Raw genomic sequence first — 16,797 nt, forward strand, 5'->3', positions numbered from 1 at the left:
AATAATTAATAGTAATAATAATAATAAAAGGGAAAGGGGGATAAAAGTAAAGTGGCCGCGACGAAGGAAAGGGCTGCGGCGGGCGCCAGACGGCGCGCGAGGCGCGTGCGGGGCGCGGCGGGCGGGACCGGCCCTGCCTCCCCGGCTCGCAGCCCGCTCTCCCCAGCACCCGGTGCCAGCCTCGCCCGCCGCCGAAATCGCACCCGTCGGTGTCCTTCCCCGCCTTGCCTCGTGGGGGCGCCCTCCGCTCCTGCCCTCTTTGTTCCTCCCAACAATGGCCAACGGGCATTGAGCCCCCAAAGGGCCAAATGCGTCTCTGCTCCAGGAGTTCCCGGGCGCTGATTGCTGTGGCCACCACCTGGGCCACCGCGGGCTTGATTTCCGCCGGGTCACTGCTGGGGTTTAGTGGAAACGGTCCTACGGTGAGCGAAAAGGGGCCAGAAGAAGCGGGCTGAGAAGCCAAAGCGCGGGTCCCTGTGTGTCTGGGGCAGGGCAGCCCCGACGGGAAAGGGGGTCCCCGCACCCCAGCGGCGCTGGTGACCCCAGGGAATTCCGAACAGGGCCCGCGCCTGCGCCCCCCAGACCTCAGGGGCCCACTCTGCTGGAGGCGGTCAGTCCACCCTAGCAAACGGTTTCTTCATTTTTCTCATTTGTGTTTGTGTCCAAATACCACCGTGCCCCCTCCCTGGGCTGCACAGTTGCTACTGAAACGGTTCAATAGGCGAGAGAAATAGAAACGTTATCCAGAGCGAAACGCGCCTTGGTTTATACTGTTTCTTATTTAGCGACACACAATTCTCAGCTCGTTCATATTTAACTGAAAGTTATCTCTTACCCTTTTGGAAAACTTTTTTTTTTTTTTTTTTTTTTAAGTGAATGTTCAGAACGGCAAGATTTGGAACCACGCTCACGGATTTTTAGAATCGCTTTAGCCCAAGATTATCATACAAATAAATATAGGCTCTGCCTGAAGGAAAAGTTTATCTTGCATCCAGTAATTTACACCTCTAAAACCTCCCTTTCCTGTAACCAAATTGAAAATATATTTATTTCCGGTTCTCTGCTCCAGTTCTGCTAGCCTGTCACAGGTCTTCCTCACCTGGATCCATTCATTGCCATGCTTCCGACATTATGAATGATTTCCTCTATTTCAGAACTCTGTAAAAGAATTTCATTCCTTGGATCTAGAATGTTCCAAAGAGGGACCTTACTCCCTCTCCATCCCATCTTCTGTCTACTTCCCAGGGATTCTGAGGCTTTTCCCAGTGGGTGGGACACCCTGTTAGCTGTTGTCTGAGACAGGCAGGTCTGCTTTCACTGCCTCCTGCCTGCAGAGAACGAGGGAATCCTGTTTTAGGCAGACAACTTTAAATGAAAGATATCTGTAACTTGGCCAGGGGAAAGGATGTACAAAAATCCAACCAAGTTTTTGAAAATTATTTTTCGTTCTTAAGAAATAACCTCAAAGATAAATGCTTTTTTGGCACAGGGATGAGCAAAGATTGTGATTGGAGATCACTCCCCAAGCATCTACTGGGACCCAATTTTTAAACACCTCTGGTTGGGGAAACCAATACACATAAGTAGAAGTCATGGGCCTTGCTCTGAGGGAGCTCAGGTTCCAAGCCTAGGAGATAAAATATGTATGCAAGTAAGACAAGGTAAAAAATGATTACTCTTGGCAAGCTAAGTGGGAAACCAGTTACTTTCTTGCACTGCTAACAGGTATGTCAACTGGTATAGCCAATTTGGAGGGCACTGTTAAAGTCAAATAATGGACACACTTTGTGACCCAGCCATTCCATTTCTTGGTCTATATCTTAGGGAAGCAGGCACAGATTATGTAATTCCCTCCCATTGCAGAGTTTTGGCAGTTTTGAAACTGAAAGCAACCTAATGGCCATCATAAGGAATGGCTAAATAAAATCTGGTACATCTGTCTTCTGGACAGATCAGGCAACATTTTAAAAGAATGAAGTAAGTCCATATACACTGAGACAGAAAGGTCACCAAGACATACTAATGAAAAAGGCAGTTGCAGAACAATACATATTGTATGGTATTATTTATGTCAAAAACAAAAACAAAATGCTATGTATTCTATAAGTAAAAATGCACATATAAAAAGATAGGAAGGGCATAAAGACACCCACTGAAAGAGACGAGAACTGGAGAAATTATCAAGGAAGAGTTTAGTCATACAATTATTCATACCCATCTGTAACCATTGTTATAACATTTGGAATTTTACTATTTGAATTAATTTCTGTATTACTTGCATAACTAAATACAATTAAGAAGTTACAAGTGATTGATAATGTGTAATAACAGTCCCAATAAAATGCTGCAACAGTTTTTAAAGGAAGAATAGAATTTTAGTCTGGAAGAAGGCTGGGAGTAGGCTTCACAGAGAATGCAGAAGAAGGGGATAGGGTCCGAGGCAGGCAGAAGGAAGACTGACCAGACAGTCTTCCTCTTTCTTCAATGTCATCACGTTATCACGTAAATACCCTTGCGAGGCTGCGGTCAGCCTGCCCTGCCAAGGTTCAGGTGGGTGAGGGAACTAAACCCAATAGTTTATACTTGTCTAATCGCTATGATTCTGTGAATATCTTACATTAGATTTAGATGAGAGAAAAAAATGAACCAGTAGAGGAACTTCTGACAATAATGCTGGAAGGTAGTATTTTAAGAAGGAAGATAGTGAAAACTTCAGGATGGGGGAGTTTTTTTCTCCTGGATGCACACAGGGCTATATATGGGGAATTAAGTTGGAGGGAAAGATGAGCATTTGAGAGGATAATTCAATTCCCCTCCCCCCAAAAATTCACAAAAGGAACCCCCCAAAGGCTTTTGAAACAGATATTTAAGGGGTACCTGGCTGGCTCTGTCCCTAGAATATGCAAATTTTGATCTCGGGGTCATGAGTCCAAGTCCCACATTGCAGGTGGAGACTACAGTAAGAAGGAAGGAAAGAAAGAAGGGGACATTTAAGGCTGGTTTCCCTTATTCACTCGTTCAAGGAATATTTATTGAAGATCAAATGTGTACATTACACTGCCAGGTATAACCGAGTACAGGAAAAACAGCCCCAGACCAGGGTTCCAGAAGTGGGGGTGAGGGGCTGGTCATAGGTCTGGTCTCACATGGACTGTGTGGTCATAGACAAGGTGTTTACTGACCCCCGCCCCTCCCCTGTTACACCTTCTGTGGTGGCTAAAAACAGGAGGGGGCACTAAAAATGGTTGATCACTCTAGTCCCTTTCCGTCTTAGATCATGACCTTGTGAAATCCTAGGATTCTAACCATGTGATGACTGACTGTGAATTCCCAGACAGATGGAATTTGGGGGATTGGACTAGGAGGGGCCCCAAGTGCCCCATCTTGGGAAAAATAAAAGTTTCACTGTCTTGAAGTTCTCAGTAGCTTGGGTAGCTCTCGCTGTTTCCCCAGGGTGGAAATTTCATCACCAGCCCTTTACACAAGCTCCTAGGAAGATGTTGCTGAGCTCCAGCTTCGCGATGTACACAGACCACCCAGCGCTGCGGGATTGTCGTTGTTGCTTTTGAACTAGAGGGGAAATGCCAGCTTGCGCTCCATGAAAGTCATCCCCTAAAATTGTTTCTTCTCTGGAAATAAGTCCACAATGGCTAAGGTTTATGAAATGCCTTATTGCCTGCCAGGCGCTGTTCTAGACACTTTCTCCATATTCACTCCTTTCATTCTTTCCACAGCGCAATAGGCGGGTACTATTATTAGATCCATCTTATGGGAAAGAAAAGAGAGGTGGAGGATGTGCCCACAGCTGGAGGTAGACTTGGGAGTCGGGTCCAGACACCCTCCCTCTACAACCCACATCCTCCCCTCCATGAGGTGAGAACAAGGGCCTGCGGGCCTCCCTAGGGAGTCTCAGATTAGGTTCGATAGAAAGATTTTTACTTTAAAAACTTCTCTGCATCACCATTTTACCTGCCTCTGTCAGATGAAAGATAAAGATTATCCGATTGAGCTACACAACACTGTGCTTTAAACTGTCTTGTCACAAAGTATTAAATAAGATGAATTTGGTGGTTTCGCTGAAGCCCTTGCTGTTCATTTATCCATCCCGCCCTCCATCATACTTCGCCCGATTTATTTGACTGGCGTTGCCAATTTGGACTAGGAATGGAGTAAGTAATTCAAGTCAGAATTCTCGTGCTTTGACAGAGAAGTGTGGGTGGAAATCCATGTCCGACCAGCAGCCCCAGCCCAGGGATGTTCGCTCCAGCTCATTCTGGGGATGCCAGGATTAGCTACCATAATATTGAACCCAAAACTGTGACACATGATCTGATCAGAGATTTGGGGTTATTTCTGGATAAAAGAGGCAATCCTGATGATACAGTTTGGAGGACTAAATTTGGGGTGTTTCCACCACAAGTGGACAAAAACCTAACAAAGTAAAAATCAAACCGATCCTGGGAAACCCACGCCCTGCATTTACTGCATTTACATTAGCCCGGTGCTAATAACGCCATATATTATGCGATGTGTATTTTGGACTGCCTTAACCGTTCAATAAAGCCATTAAAATTAGATAGTGGTGACAGAATATGAAAAGGTAAATTCCAACAGCTTTTGTAATAGACAACATAAACTTTTAGCTCAGGTGATTATTCACGGGGTCCCCCAGCAGGATGCCAAGCTTGCGGATCGATCACGCTTCCGGAATTTTCGTGCAGTGCTAACCCACTCCAGTGTTGCCCCCGTGCTACGGAACTGGATTTCACCCCCGCTGCTCTTCAGCGAATGCTATAGATTATCATCTTGGGTGGAGAAGGGCAGTTTTGGAACAAAGCAAAGTAGAATATTCAAGTCTGGTTTTTCTTTCCGATGATTGCTTGTGGATGACAAGATAGTCCCTTCAAAGGAAAGGTCACCTGGCTATGACTTTATTCTACTGGGTTGTTCCATGTCTGTGGATGTAACAGAGGGGAGGGGGGTCAGAAGGAGGGACCTTTTGAGCATCTTCATAGAATAGGACCATCTTTCAAGTGGGAAAGGACCTCACAGGTCGGCAGGTGTAATGGCTGTCACTTCTCAGAGGCCCAAAGCAGGCAAGGCGGGGACCAGCCATCAAGGTTCTCAGGGTCTTCCCAACTGCACCCAGGACTGCTCCCCTTCCTTCCATCTGTTTCATATGTTGGAATTCCTGAAAGATTGTTCTTTTTGTTGTTTCTCTGAGCAAAGTTAGCGGGGTTGTGGAGGAGAGGTATTGAAAAATCAGTGGGTTTGGCTAAGGACCACAGGTGGTGCGTACAAGACTGGACCCCCACCAGCTCACGCCACACACCGCCCCCCGCCCCCGACTCCGGTCCCCTGTACCTCCCATCTGCCATTGTGCTTCACCCTCGAGGTCTAGCGGCTTCCGCTCGTAGATGGCAAGGCACCCCACAGTTGCCCTTACCTAGTGTAGCAGATAAAACTGCCAAGACCAGTCCGTACGCACACACCAGGAAAGGGCACTGTGTGTTGCCAGTATAGAACACGGCAGCCGCAGTCACAGCCCCCCGCCCCCCACCAGCACCAAAAGTGCAGCCACTGCCTTAGGACCGACAGTAAGGAAAACAGGGTGGGAGAGGCAGGCGAGGGAGGGATGAAGGAAGAGGAGTTCCAGGGCAGCTGCCTCTCTCTTGAGCACCCACAACTGCCCCCACCTATGCACGCAGGGGCACAGCAGTCATGGATGTCTCTGGAAGCCCCTGGTGGGTCAGGCAGTCCTGAGGGGCTACAGTCTCCTTGCTGTCTGATACTGGCATGCTCACACCCAGCCCCGAAGCAGGCTCCCGCATCTCCTCACCCCTCACCTGAGAAGCTCATCTTGGCTCAAAGCTGGTCCCCTGCTCAGAGGATAAGAGGCCACCACTGATAACAATAAACCTCACTACGAATCTGAAACTGCTCGATTTTGAAGAAAGAAGACAGCTTGCCCACTGTTCTGGTTTGTTAATTCCCAAGAGCAAAAAGACAAGACACCAGGCTGGACCCAGTGAAGGGTTTGGTTTTTATTTTGTTTTCCATGAATAAATAGATTCAGGAAGACAGTTTTCTTCCGGGGTGCATGACTGAGATCCAATAAGAATAAAACTCTTTTTTATTCATTCATTTATATTCATTTCTCAATCAACTGATACCATAGATAACCAAATATATTTATATTGTATTAGACAATGGCAAGCTAATAATGAAGAGACTGAATATATATTAACAACTTGTCCTTTTGTCTTTTTTTAAAAAAACATAAGCTCACGTTTAGCAAAGGTAACAAAACCTAGTCCCCGAGTACTATCCTAGCAGGATATACTCTATATCCAGACCCTATCTGTCCCCCTGCCCCCATGCTCTGCTCTCTCTCCCGGCCCCTCTAGAAGGAGATGGGCACACACACTCTGACTCTGGGTTATAAAGAATTCACTAGAAGCTGACGTCCTCCTAGATTATTCCAGGACATGACTTGAAAGACTTTTTAAAAAGGGAATGATTTGTAACCCAATAGTATAATTTAAATAAATTGGGTTAATGCTTGGTTCTAACGTTCACGGTTAGTTAATTTAGTTAATTTGATCCACGCGTCATTTTGATGAAATTGCATTTGCTATAGCTCTTTACATTATAAATTGTTAATGTGCTCTAACATATATGACGATAAAATTATTGACTGTTCTCATTCACTTAAAGGTGGCCTTGGAAGAAAACGGTTTGGAAAGTATTACTTGTGCAATAATGATTTGCCCTTGGACTTCATAAATGGAAATGTAATAGAGCAGGTGATTTAGCTAGTATTACTGAGAATGGTTTTTACAGCTACAAAATAATACTAACTATTATTATTTTAATACAGTACATAGGGGAACACACCAAAATATATTAGAATTCTATTAGGTGTGAGGCTAAGAGGTTGTCTTTTTTTTAACACCCTTTAAAAATATATTTCTACATATAGTTAATACATTTGTATTGAATTCCCTTATGTTCTACCGAGTTTTATTTCATCTCATTTTAGTCTCCCAAAGGTGAGTTTTGAACTGAAAGAGTAAAGATGCTTCATTGCAGCATCTATCTTGTTTTTTTCATAAATATTTACAATATGAAATATTCTGAAGCATGATCCTACAGATTAGAAAAATATCACGGGGATGAGAAATGAGTACATCTCAGCAATTTTAAAACAGTACTTAAAGTTTAAAAAAATTCATCCCCATCATTAAAAAGCTACAAGTCCTCTAATTTCTGGTTTTAAAGTAATATATAGATGAAAGCATTTTGATTCACATACTTTTCTATGGAGATTCCCTTGTTCACTGACTTACTCAACAGAAACTTCTGGAGAATCATCTAGGAGGCAAGGTTTGTCTAGCTAGTGCATGGATAAAACAAGGCCCCAGGCTTGTTGATGTTCAGGGGTCGGGGCCCCTCTCACTGGCCAACCCCAGGGTCCCTCCTAACTAAAGCAGAGGCAGCAGGACCGGATTTCTCTATCCAGCGGGAGCAGCCTGCAGGCAGATGGGGGACCAAAGCCCGCCCCAGAGCATTTGCTGTTCCCAGCCACTCCCTCCCCATAGCCCCTGATCGCATACTTCTGAAGAGAACAAGCTCAAAAGAGTAATTTAAAATAAGCTGTCTTGTAATTCCAGATCCTTTGTCAGGGTGGTTCATCCGCCCAACCAACCCTCACCTGTGACACGCGGCCTGCAATGACTGTTCCCATCTCAAATGACTGCTCTCTTTAAAAGCCGCTTTGCAGCACCTTAACAGCAGAAAAAGGGTCATTGAAATCAGGATGGCTGGCGGCTTCTGATGGACCATCTCGCTGATTGGCTAGGGTGTGTCATAGTCCTCATGAGTTTACATATAATAAACATTGCAAGAAGTTGTTGGAGGCAGAAAAAAATGGATTACTCTTGATCAGCTCTTTATGCTTGAGAAAGAACGTATTTAAATTAAACAAAATATTGGTCCAAAGACACCAGACTATTTTGTCTTCTCAAGAAGGCAGGCAATCAGAGTGTTAAGCAAAGTTTGCTGTTTCCCATCAAAAGCAATTCATTCAATAAGGGCAAATGCTTGGGATTTTTCTTTCCTTTCTTCTCCTCCCTTCTGGGATTACAGTATAATTATAAATATTGTTTATAGGAATCCCATATGCTATAGTTGGGCAAATACAGACACACTGAATTTGATTCGGTTATATTAATGGGTCTTACATAATCTCTTGATAGGAAATTTTATATTCCTCAATTATCTCAAGACCAGTGACTCACCTGGTGATGAAAGTGATCTAAATTTTTCAATATGACATTATTACTCAATTATAAAACAGTTGAGCTTTTTCTCTTTACCAGCATACTCATTTCTAGGCTGATTCCCAATTGATGTTCTTTAGGATGTTAAGTTATAATGACACTTTCCGTTTCCAGTTCTACATGATGGCTAGAGCGCAAGGGCTTTCCCTCTCCTGGAGCCCACAAAAATAATGGTTAAGAATTTCAAGGAGGGGCGCCTGGGTGGCTCAGTTGGTTAAGCGACTGTCTTCGGCTCAGGTCATGATCCCAGAGTCCTGGGATCGAGCCCCGCATCAGGGTCTCTGCTCGGCAGGGAGCCTGCTTTCTCCTCTCTGTGTCTGCCTCTCTGCCTACTTGTGATCTCTGTCTGTCAAATAAATAAAATCTTTAAAAAAAAAAAAAAAAAGAATTTCAAGGAAATCCGAACATCAACATTTGCGGAAGGCTGGTGTGGGTCTTCAGCAGGTGGGAGATTTTAACACATTGCTGGAAGACCCTAGAGCCTCGGACCATGCAAACAGTGTCACACGGGAGAGCCTCCCGTTTAAGGGTTAGGCAAGAGGGAGCTGCAAGGAAGGTGGGCAGGGTGAGAGAGGGGGAGTTGCTGAGAGTCTGTTTCCAGAACAGCCAGCTGAATTGGTCCCTCTCCCTCCCCTCCTCCCTGTAGTTTCTGGCCATCGGGCATGTATCCATCCACCTAACTATCTGGGTTTCCTCTCTAAAGAAAAAGACTAACTATGTGGGGCACCTGGGTGGCTCAGTTCTGGAAGCGTCTTACTCCTGATTTCAGTTCAGGTCATGATCTCAGGGTCGTGAGACCGAGCCCTGCTTCGGGCTCTGCGCTGAGCATGGAGTCCATTTGAGATTCTCTCTCTCCCTCTCCTTCTGCCCCTCCCCACTCAAAATAAATAAATTTCTTTATTTTAAAAAAGAAATCTATTAAGGTTTATTTTTTTAATAAAAGAGAGAAACTGAACAACTACAGGGCAGGTCTAGAATTTCTAGGACACCTTCAGCTCCACAAAGTGATGCTTTCCCATTCTGGCATTTGGGGGCTCTCAGTCCCTGACTGGGTGCCCAGGTGATACGTGCTTGGCAGGCCCTATGCACACACCCAGAGGTCCCAAGCAGGAACCATGCCTAGCTAATAACAACAGCTGAGAAAACTTTTCTATCTGCCGGTAATGATCAGACTTGGCTTTCATTCTTAAGCATGAAGGCATGACCAAACTCAGCAGACATTGAAGGAAATCTGACATGAAAGAGAAAGAAAAGAAATACATGGGATGACTGACTGGACCAACTAATTTTGAGGGCAGACGATCACATTAACACACCCTAACTAGTCTCAGAGAGACTTGAAGACGTGGTGCATTCATAAAAGGCGGCGCTGATATGAGAAAAGGAATGATCAGAGAACAAGAGAGAGCTCTTGGAAATTAATAATACAGTTGCCAAAATTAGATGTTAAGAAGGCTGAAAAAATGGAAGGAAAAAGACAAGAGACTTCGAGGAGCAATGCAGGAGCTCCAACCCCTGGTTTACAGGCATCCCAGTAAGAGAAGGGACAGGCAAGAGGCATAAAGAGACGGGGCAAAATGATCAAGTCTGGAACAGAAAATGTCTGGAGTTATTAAAGACTCCAGTCTTCTGACTGATTGAGCAGGGTGAATGGGGTCTGGGAGGACCCATACTTAGACATCATCCTTAGACACATCCTTGTGAAATTTTAGAATAGAAAGAGACAATCTAAAAGCTTGGGGTTGGGGCTCCTGGGTGCTCAGTGGGTTAAGCCGCTGCCTTTGGCTCAGGTCATGATCTCAGGGTCCTGGGATCGAGTCCCGCATCAGGCTCTCTGCTCAGCAGGGAGCCTGCTTCCTCCTCTGCCTCTCTGCCTACTTGTGATCTGTGTCAAATAAATAAATAAAATATTTTAAAAAGTAAAAAAAATAAAAGCTTGGGGTTGGGGGCACCACACTTCTCTGTAACACTGGATGAAAAAAAAACAATGGATCGATGGTTTCAAAATGTTGAAGCAAAATTATTTCAATGCTGGAAATTATATACCCTACCAAATGATCACCCAAAGATCATTCAGTAAAGACAGTTCCATTTATAAGAGACCAACGTGTACTTCCCTGTACTGTCTCCGAAGAGTTACAGGAGGCTGACCCCAAGCAAACCAGGCAGCGAGCAGAGAAGGAGGAGGTGAGGGGTGAAGGAGGAGCTGGGAAGATGGTCCCGGATGACCACTGGGCGAAAGCACCATTCCAGACTGGAGCGTGAGGTCAGAGGTCCGAGAACTTTTGGGTACAAGTCTCTGGGAATTAAGTGGCCCCGGCAAAGAACGATGAGCGAGAAGTGGCGGGGGCGGGGGGAGGCAGTGTTAGGCTATGGCAAAGCCACACTTAAGGAAAGCATGATCAATCCTCGTTATTCACAGATTCCGTATTAGCGAGTTTGCCGGCTTACTAAACTTCATTTGTCACGGCCAAATCAATGCTTTTTCAGTCTTTCAAAGACACGCACAGAGCAGCAAAACATTTGAGCCGAATCACTCACCTTCCCAGACGAGTTCTGCCGAGACTGGCCTTCCTCTTTTGTCTCTTACTCAGTAAATTCGTGCCCTTTCCACGGCCCCTGTAGCGCCCTGGTTTGCACATCTGTGTGCTTTGCATGGATGATTCCACTTTTCGAAATGGCCCCCAAGCTCTGTCCTGAAGTACCGTCCAGTGTTCCTGAGCACAAGAAGGTTGGGAACAAACGTGCCTTTGGGAGGAAATACGTGTGTTAGTTGAAGTTCGTTCAAGTTTAAGTGATAATCACTAGTTCCCATGAGTTCAATGTTGATGAATCAACACTACATATTACATAAGGTATCTGTGAACAGAAACACACATAAAACGAGGTTATATATTGATTTCATTGATGAAAAAGTGATGACCAGGGGCTCGCGGCCACCTAACCCTGTTTCCCCTAGGAGCCGTGCTCCTTATTCACTAGTCCAGTGTTCCCAGTTGCTCTGTAGAACCCAGCTACTGCCCCTCCCCACCCCAGCCCACAGTGATTCCTAACTTGGGGGTGGGGGTGGGGAGCCCTGTAACAAAGGCAGGATCTAAAGGTGAAACCAAGTGAAATGTGGAATGACTGTTGAACGACACGTTTTTAGAACGCAGAGAATCCGCTTGTTAATCCTGAGACACAAGGCATCTGGAGCCGGACCACAGAAGGCCAATATGAGCCCCACACCCACCTGATTCACCAAGGGCCAGTCTTTATAAAATCTTAGTCATATAAATGCTGCCTAGGAGCATTTCACTTTCAAAATCAGCCTAGAGCCAAAATGAAGACTTCACTGTGATTCCGGAACCAAAGGAAGGTTGTGAGTGGGGATGATGGTGGCAGAGAGGGCAGAGGTAGGAAAGGGGAGGAGAGGTAGGGAGTGCAGGACCAGGGAAAGCTCAGGGCACACAGCCCCAGCCTACGTAACAGCAGCTCAATAGGGAACCCTGAAGTTGGGGGAGTCAGAGCTTGAAGTGTGTTATTTAAAGTTCCCAAGGTAGGGGTGCCTGGGCGGCTCAGTCAATTAAGGGTCCCACTCTTGATTTCGGCTCAAGTCCTGATCTCAGGGGCATGGGATGAAGACCTGAGTCAGGCTGCGTGCTCAGCATGGAGCCTGTTCGTCCCTCTCCCTCTGCTCCTTCCCCTGCCCCCGGCTCATGCTCTCTCTCATTCTCAAATAAATAAATAAAATCTTTTAAAATAAATAAAGTTTCCAAGGTAATCAGCAGAAGAAATAAAAACGGTAGTATGCTGTCAACAGCTAGAAAAGGGAGGGGAAAGTCATTGTCCTCCTTAGGCATTGATAGACTATCTAAAAATGGAAATAAATCACCAAGTAAAAGTATAAATACTAGAGCTGAGGAAGTGACCACCAGGACTAAAATTATAGAACTGTTCCAGAATGGCCTCTGGAGGCAAGATTGGAGGTAGAAAAAGTGGGGTGGGAGACTACTACTTTTCATTTTGTGCATTTCTTTGTCCTTTTGCTTTATATTACTCTGTGCAAGTATTACGTAGATTTAATGATAAAATAAACTCAAATTCTTATTTTGAGATTTTATTTTTAAGTCCTCTCCACACCCAGTCTGGGGCTCGAACTCAGAACACCGGGATCAAGGGTCACCCACTCTACCTCTACCGACTGAGCCAGCCAGTCACCCGTAAACACAACATTTTAAATAACTAATTTAAAATTTTGTTTTCCTTGCTTCAGGGCGACCTTGGGCAAGTCATAATTATATGTTTCAGCCTGCTGGTGATGCGCCCTAACAGAGAAGTTCCCAGACTTTCTCAGTTCACAGAGAAATTAGTGTCATGTCTCCACCATTTTTCCTCTGAATGCCTAGGCCAGAAGAAATACCTATTGGTTCTACTTATTAAGTGGCGAGGTCCAAACACCTTCGTATTTATGTCCTAACAATTGGGAGCTATTTGAAAAAAAAAAAAAAAAGAATACATGAACAAGAAAAAAAAAGAATATTTGTATTCTGTTCTTAAATAACCACAATGAATTACAAATAGCATGTATGTGTGTGTTGGGCACTGCACAACTTCCCAGACCTTAGAATAAGGTTGGACATGGTCATTCTCATTTTCTGTTCCACATCAGTTTCTCCCTGGCTTTTTCTTTAATCACAGCAACAACCAAAAACTCAGCTTTATAAGATACGGAACCATGAGAAAGAAGTACAATCTGTCATGAACCCCTGGTAGGAACACTTTGACCTGGAGACTATAGGGTCCCACAGTGTTTGGGTATCACTTTATTTCCCTTGAAAGCTAAAACATTTGCTGATTTGTCCCAGGGTATCCTGGTGCACAGTCTGGGAACCATGTCTCTAGCATCTATTTGAAACTCTATCATGGTCTGTCTTGCAACTTCATTGGAAAATATTTGAGGACAAGGGCCATGTATACTCCACAACTAATGCAGTTCCTTGTTCAATAATAAATGCTTCATAAATACTGTCTTTCATTGAGTTGATGATGTCATAGATTGGAAGATGCATACTGATTTCCAGAGATAGTAAAATATAAAAAAAGAAAACACTATAAAATCAGGGAAATACAGTATTTATTTGAATAAGCCGGTATGAGTTTATTGCCCATGTCTGAGTCAACGCTGCAATGTAATATTTACCCTTGTCATATCTGTGAAATCTATCACATCAGTGTTCTTATGGGCTTAAAACCCATTGTAGGAATAAATCCTAAAACAACGGAATCTGAATGTGCCCTCTGCCCAGCACACAAAACCAGTTTTGTTCTTCCAGTTGTGCTTTTGGAGGGAAAGGGAAATGAGCAGGCAGCAGGCATTCTCTGGTCTTCTTCCCTGAGCCCCCACTGTTAGCATGCTGAAAACTCTCCCATCCACTTTTTAAGTCATCAGGAGACTTTATATCTTGGTTTTTCTTGGTCTCTCTGATATGAAAGGACAGATATATTGCAGATCTAGGTTCTCTCTGGTCTGGTCCCCAAATCATCTTAGGGACCCCAGGATACCCCAGGATTGGCCTGGAGGGTGGGGCCGGTTGAGCTTGGCCAGGCGCAGCCTCCAGGGGGCGCCACGTGGTGCCTGTAACCACCGGGAGAGCGCCAGCCAGCCATATTCTGTCTTCAAACTTGAAAACAAACATAATGTAGGGTAGTCCTTAGCTGTGCCTAATTAGAGAAAAAATTGTTTTAGAGCAGAAGGTAAATAAGTGTAAACATTTAAGTATTAGTCTGATGGAAACAAATTTCACATTGCCATACTGCTTTTCTCTTTCGACGAGTGGCCCTCTACAGTAGATTTTGGAGATTCACAGATAAAAAACTTGTTCAAGTTTTTCACTCCTAACTTCCCAAGACTGGATAGAGTCAGGGGAAAGGGAGTCCTGGGAAGGAAGGCAGTTAGGGGTTACCATGTCTCACCGCTCCAGGCAGAGCCCTTCCCAGACTGGGGGCGGGGATGGCTGCAAAGGGAGGGTCTTCTCTGGAGTGGATGGTGGGTGCCAAGCACTTCCTTCCACCTGTGGGGTCCAGTAGGTGTGACACGTCAGCCCCATCTGCTTCCTCTGACTCCTTAGGGATTCCCGGATGTGGTCTGGTTCTTAACAATATCCGGGTCCTCCCAGCATCCAGGGCCCCGGAGTTGGGTGCCCATCTGCTTAAGTTGTCTGCAAAGATGGGTTCCTCGGGCACAGTCTCCTTCAGAGACCTCAGACGGAGCCACCTCCCCAGCTCTAAGGCCCTAACCTGGAGGAAAGTCTGGAATCCAGCCAGAAAAAGAAAGCCTGGTTACAAAATGCTATGCATAGGGTGATCCCTACGTTTTACACTGCATAGCTGACATGCGCCTTTGTCTGATCTGACCCTGCTTTTCCCTACCTGGCTGTTTTATCTTCACGAGTGTTTTAGGCGTCTGTCCCCTAATGTCACCTGTTTTTAGGGAAACTTGTGACTCCACTTGGCTGACATTGGGAGAGTCACTAGGTGGCTTTACCCTGCATACTTAGTCATTCTCTTGGCTATTTTCGTTTGAGAAAAATATGGCGGGGTGGGGAGGGATGAGGAGTGGGTCCTGCCCCCGTGGTATTCGTGCCCTGTGTGTCCTTCTCTCTGTTGGTATGAGAGATCATGTCCGTACAGCTTGCACAGTGTCTGCAGGACAAGTCCACCCTGTGACAGATTTCCCAGGTGGTTTTCTTGGCAACCAGACAGACTGATCTTCTCGCCCCCCCCCCCCCCGCAACTTACCTATTACTACAAATAGCATATAATTCACTTAGCGGAGTCCCCAGTGCTAATACATCTTTATGAACCTGTACAGGCTCTCAACTCCTTAGAATTCATTTCCTAAAGGAACTAAAGCTTCTTTACCAGAACCATTTGAAAGTGCATTTCACGAACCCTGGGGTGTTTCAGACAGCAGTGACCTTAAGGATCAATGAGTCACCTCCCTGTCTTACAGATGAGGCCCACACCAATGACAATCAGAGCTCTCCTGGCTACTTATGTAGAAGCAGGACCTCGCCCTGGGCTTCTTGCTCCCGATCCTAGGGGCTTTCCACTGGACCAGGAGCCACCTCCGTTTTGGACCCCACCAGCCACTAATACAGCTGCCGTATCGCTCTCTTTCGGACAGGACCAGTTCATTGTGCTCTGTGAGCACACTGGGCCCCGGGTCAGCGATGACCAACAGTGGGTACTGCGGACTTAGATGGATGCCTGACCTCAGTTTCCTTAATGTAAATTCATGGCTAGGACCTTAATATTGTAGTCGCTTGTTTCCTCCAAAGGAGGACATCTAAGCAGCTGCATGAGAGGTAGCAGCCTGGGACAGCGGAAGCACAGAAAATGTGGGAGTTTTAAAAAGGGTGCTATTGTTTGATCCCTGTGCCTTATTATGAAAGAGACAATCATTCTAAGGCTATTTGCTCCTCTTTGCTCATACTTAACTTTGATGAATACCTACATCTTTCGGGGGCAAAACGACTCATAAAATAGGAGTACAGTAAGTACATATGAGCACGTAAAAAATAATGTATGTGACATATGTAATAAAATGCCTCAAATGCACATTATTCACCTCGAGGATGAGAGGGTGTCGAGGACAGGGTTGGTTGCCAGTTCCATGGTGTTTATATAGAAATTCTCAGTTGTAACAGGGTAATCAGCTACTTTAGGCACCTGAACTCTGTGTTCATTCTTCCATCCAGATTAAATATATCCCACCTTCGTGTCTTTCCTACCAGCCATGCCTCAGTGTCGCACTTTCTTCCGTCATATTTTTGTCCACTTTCTTGGGCCTTTTCAAGGTCACGTTGGCTGTTGGTAAACTAGGCTAGCTGGCATGTGAGACAGGCAGCCTCCGCAAAAAGAACCAATCTCAATTTCTTTTTTACTTTCTTACTTTGCATTCCCAAATGAAATAGCCAGAAAGAATGACATTGCCCTTGAAGCAGAGAACTTTGACTCATTCACGGATTTCCTAGAAATTTTGTTTCCTTTTCTCTCCCCCACCCCAACTTTGGTCATGCCTGTTTGTCCTGTCTCATTTGCTTTTACTCCTTCAACCAATGGATTAAGCTCTATTATGATTCTCTGAGTGAGCTTTTCAGAAGGGTATAATTATCTTATCTTCATACAGAAGACCGGTTCCTGAAATAACAGTGAGCTATTGGCGTGTCTGTCCGTGTGTTGTATTGAAGTCACCTCTTCAGGCTCTTTCTGAAGTTTCTCCCCCAGATCAGTCTGGACCCCTCATTCAAAGAAGGGGAAGGTTGGGCTGCTTTGCAGTTTTTAATTTGCTGGGGTTTATTCCTCTGCATTTAGCATGATGAGTAAACTGCATTTTCTGGCGTCTTTCTGATTTTGCGAATTGGAGATTGGAGAATTTAGAAAAAAACTTTCATCCAAGAAACGCCCAGGA

At 45.1% G+C, this 16,797-nt stretch overlaps 1 protein-coding gene across 1 annotated transcript in view; it reads left to right on the top strand.

The window, feature by feature from the left end:
- Positions 1–16,797, top strand: part of LOC116573066 (core histone macro-H2A.2) — a 41,441-nt gene that overhangs the window by 1,404 nt on the left and 23,240 nt on the right. The gene's annotated exons all lie outside the window — the stretch shown is intronic.

This window comes from Mustela erminea, chromosome 14 (assembly GCF_009829155.1).
Source record: "Mustela erminea isolate mMusErm1 chromosome 14, mMusErm1.Pri, whole genome shotgun sequence".
In the NCBI taxonomy this organism is placed as follows: domain Eukaryota; kingdom Metazoa; phylum Chordata; class Mammalia; order Carnivora; family Mustelidae; genus Mustela; species Mustela erminea.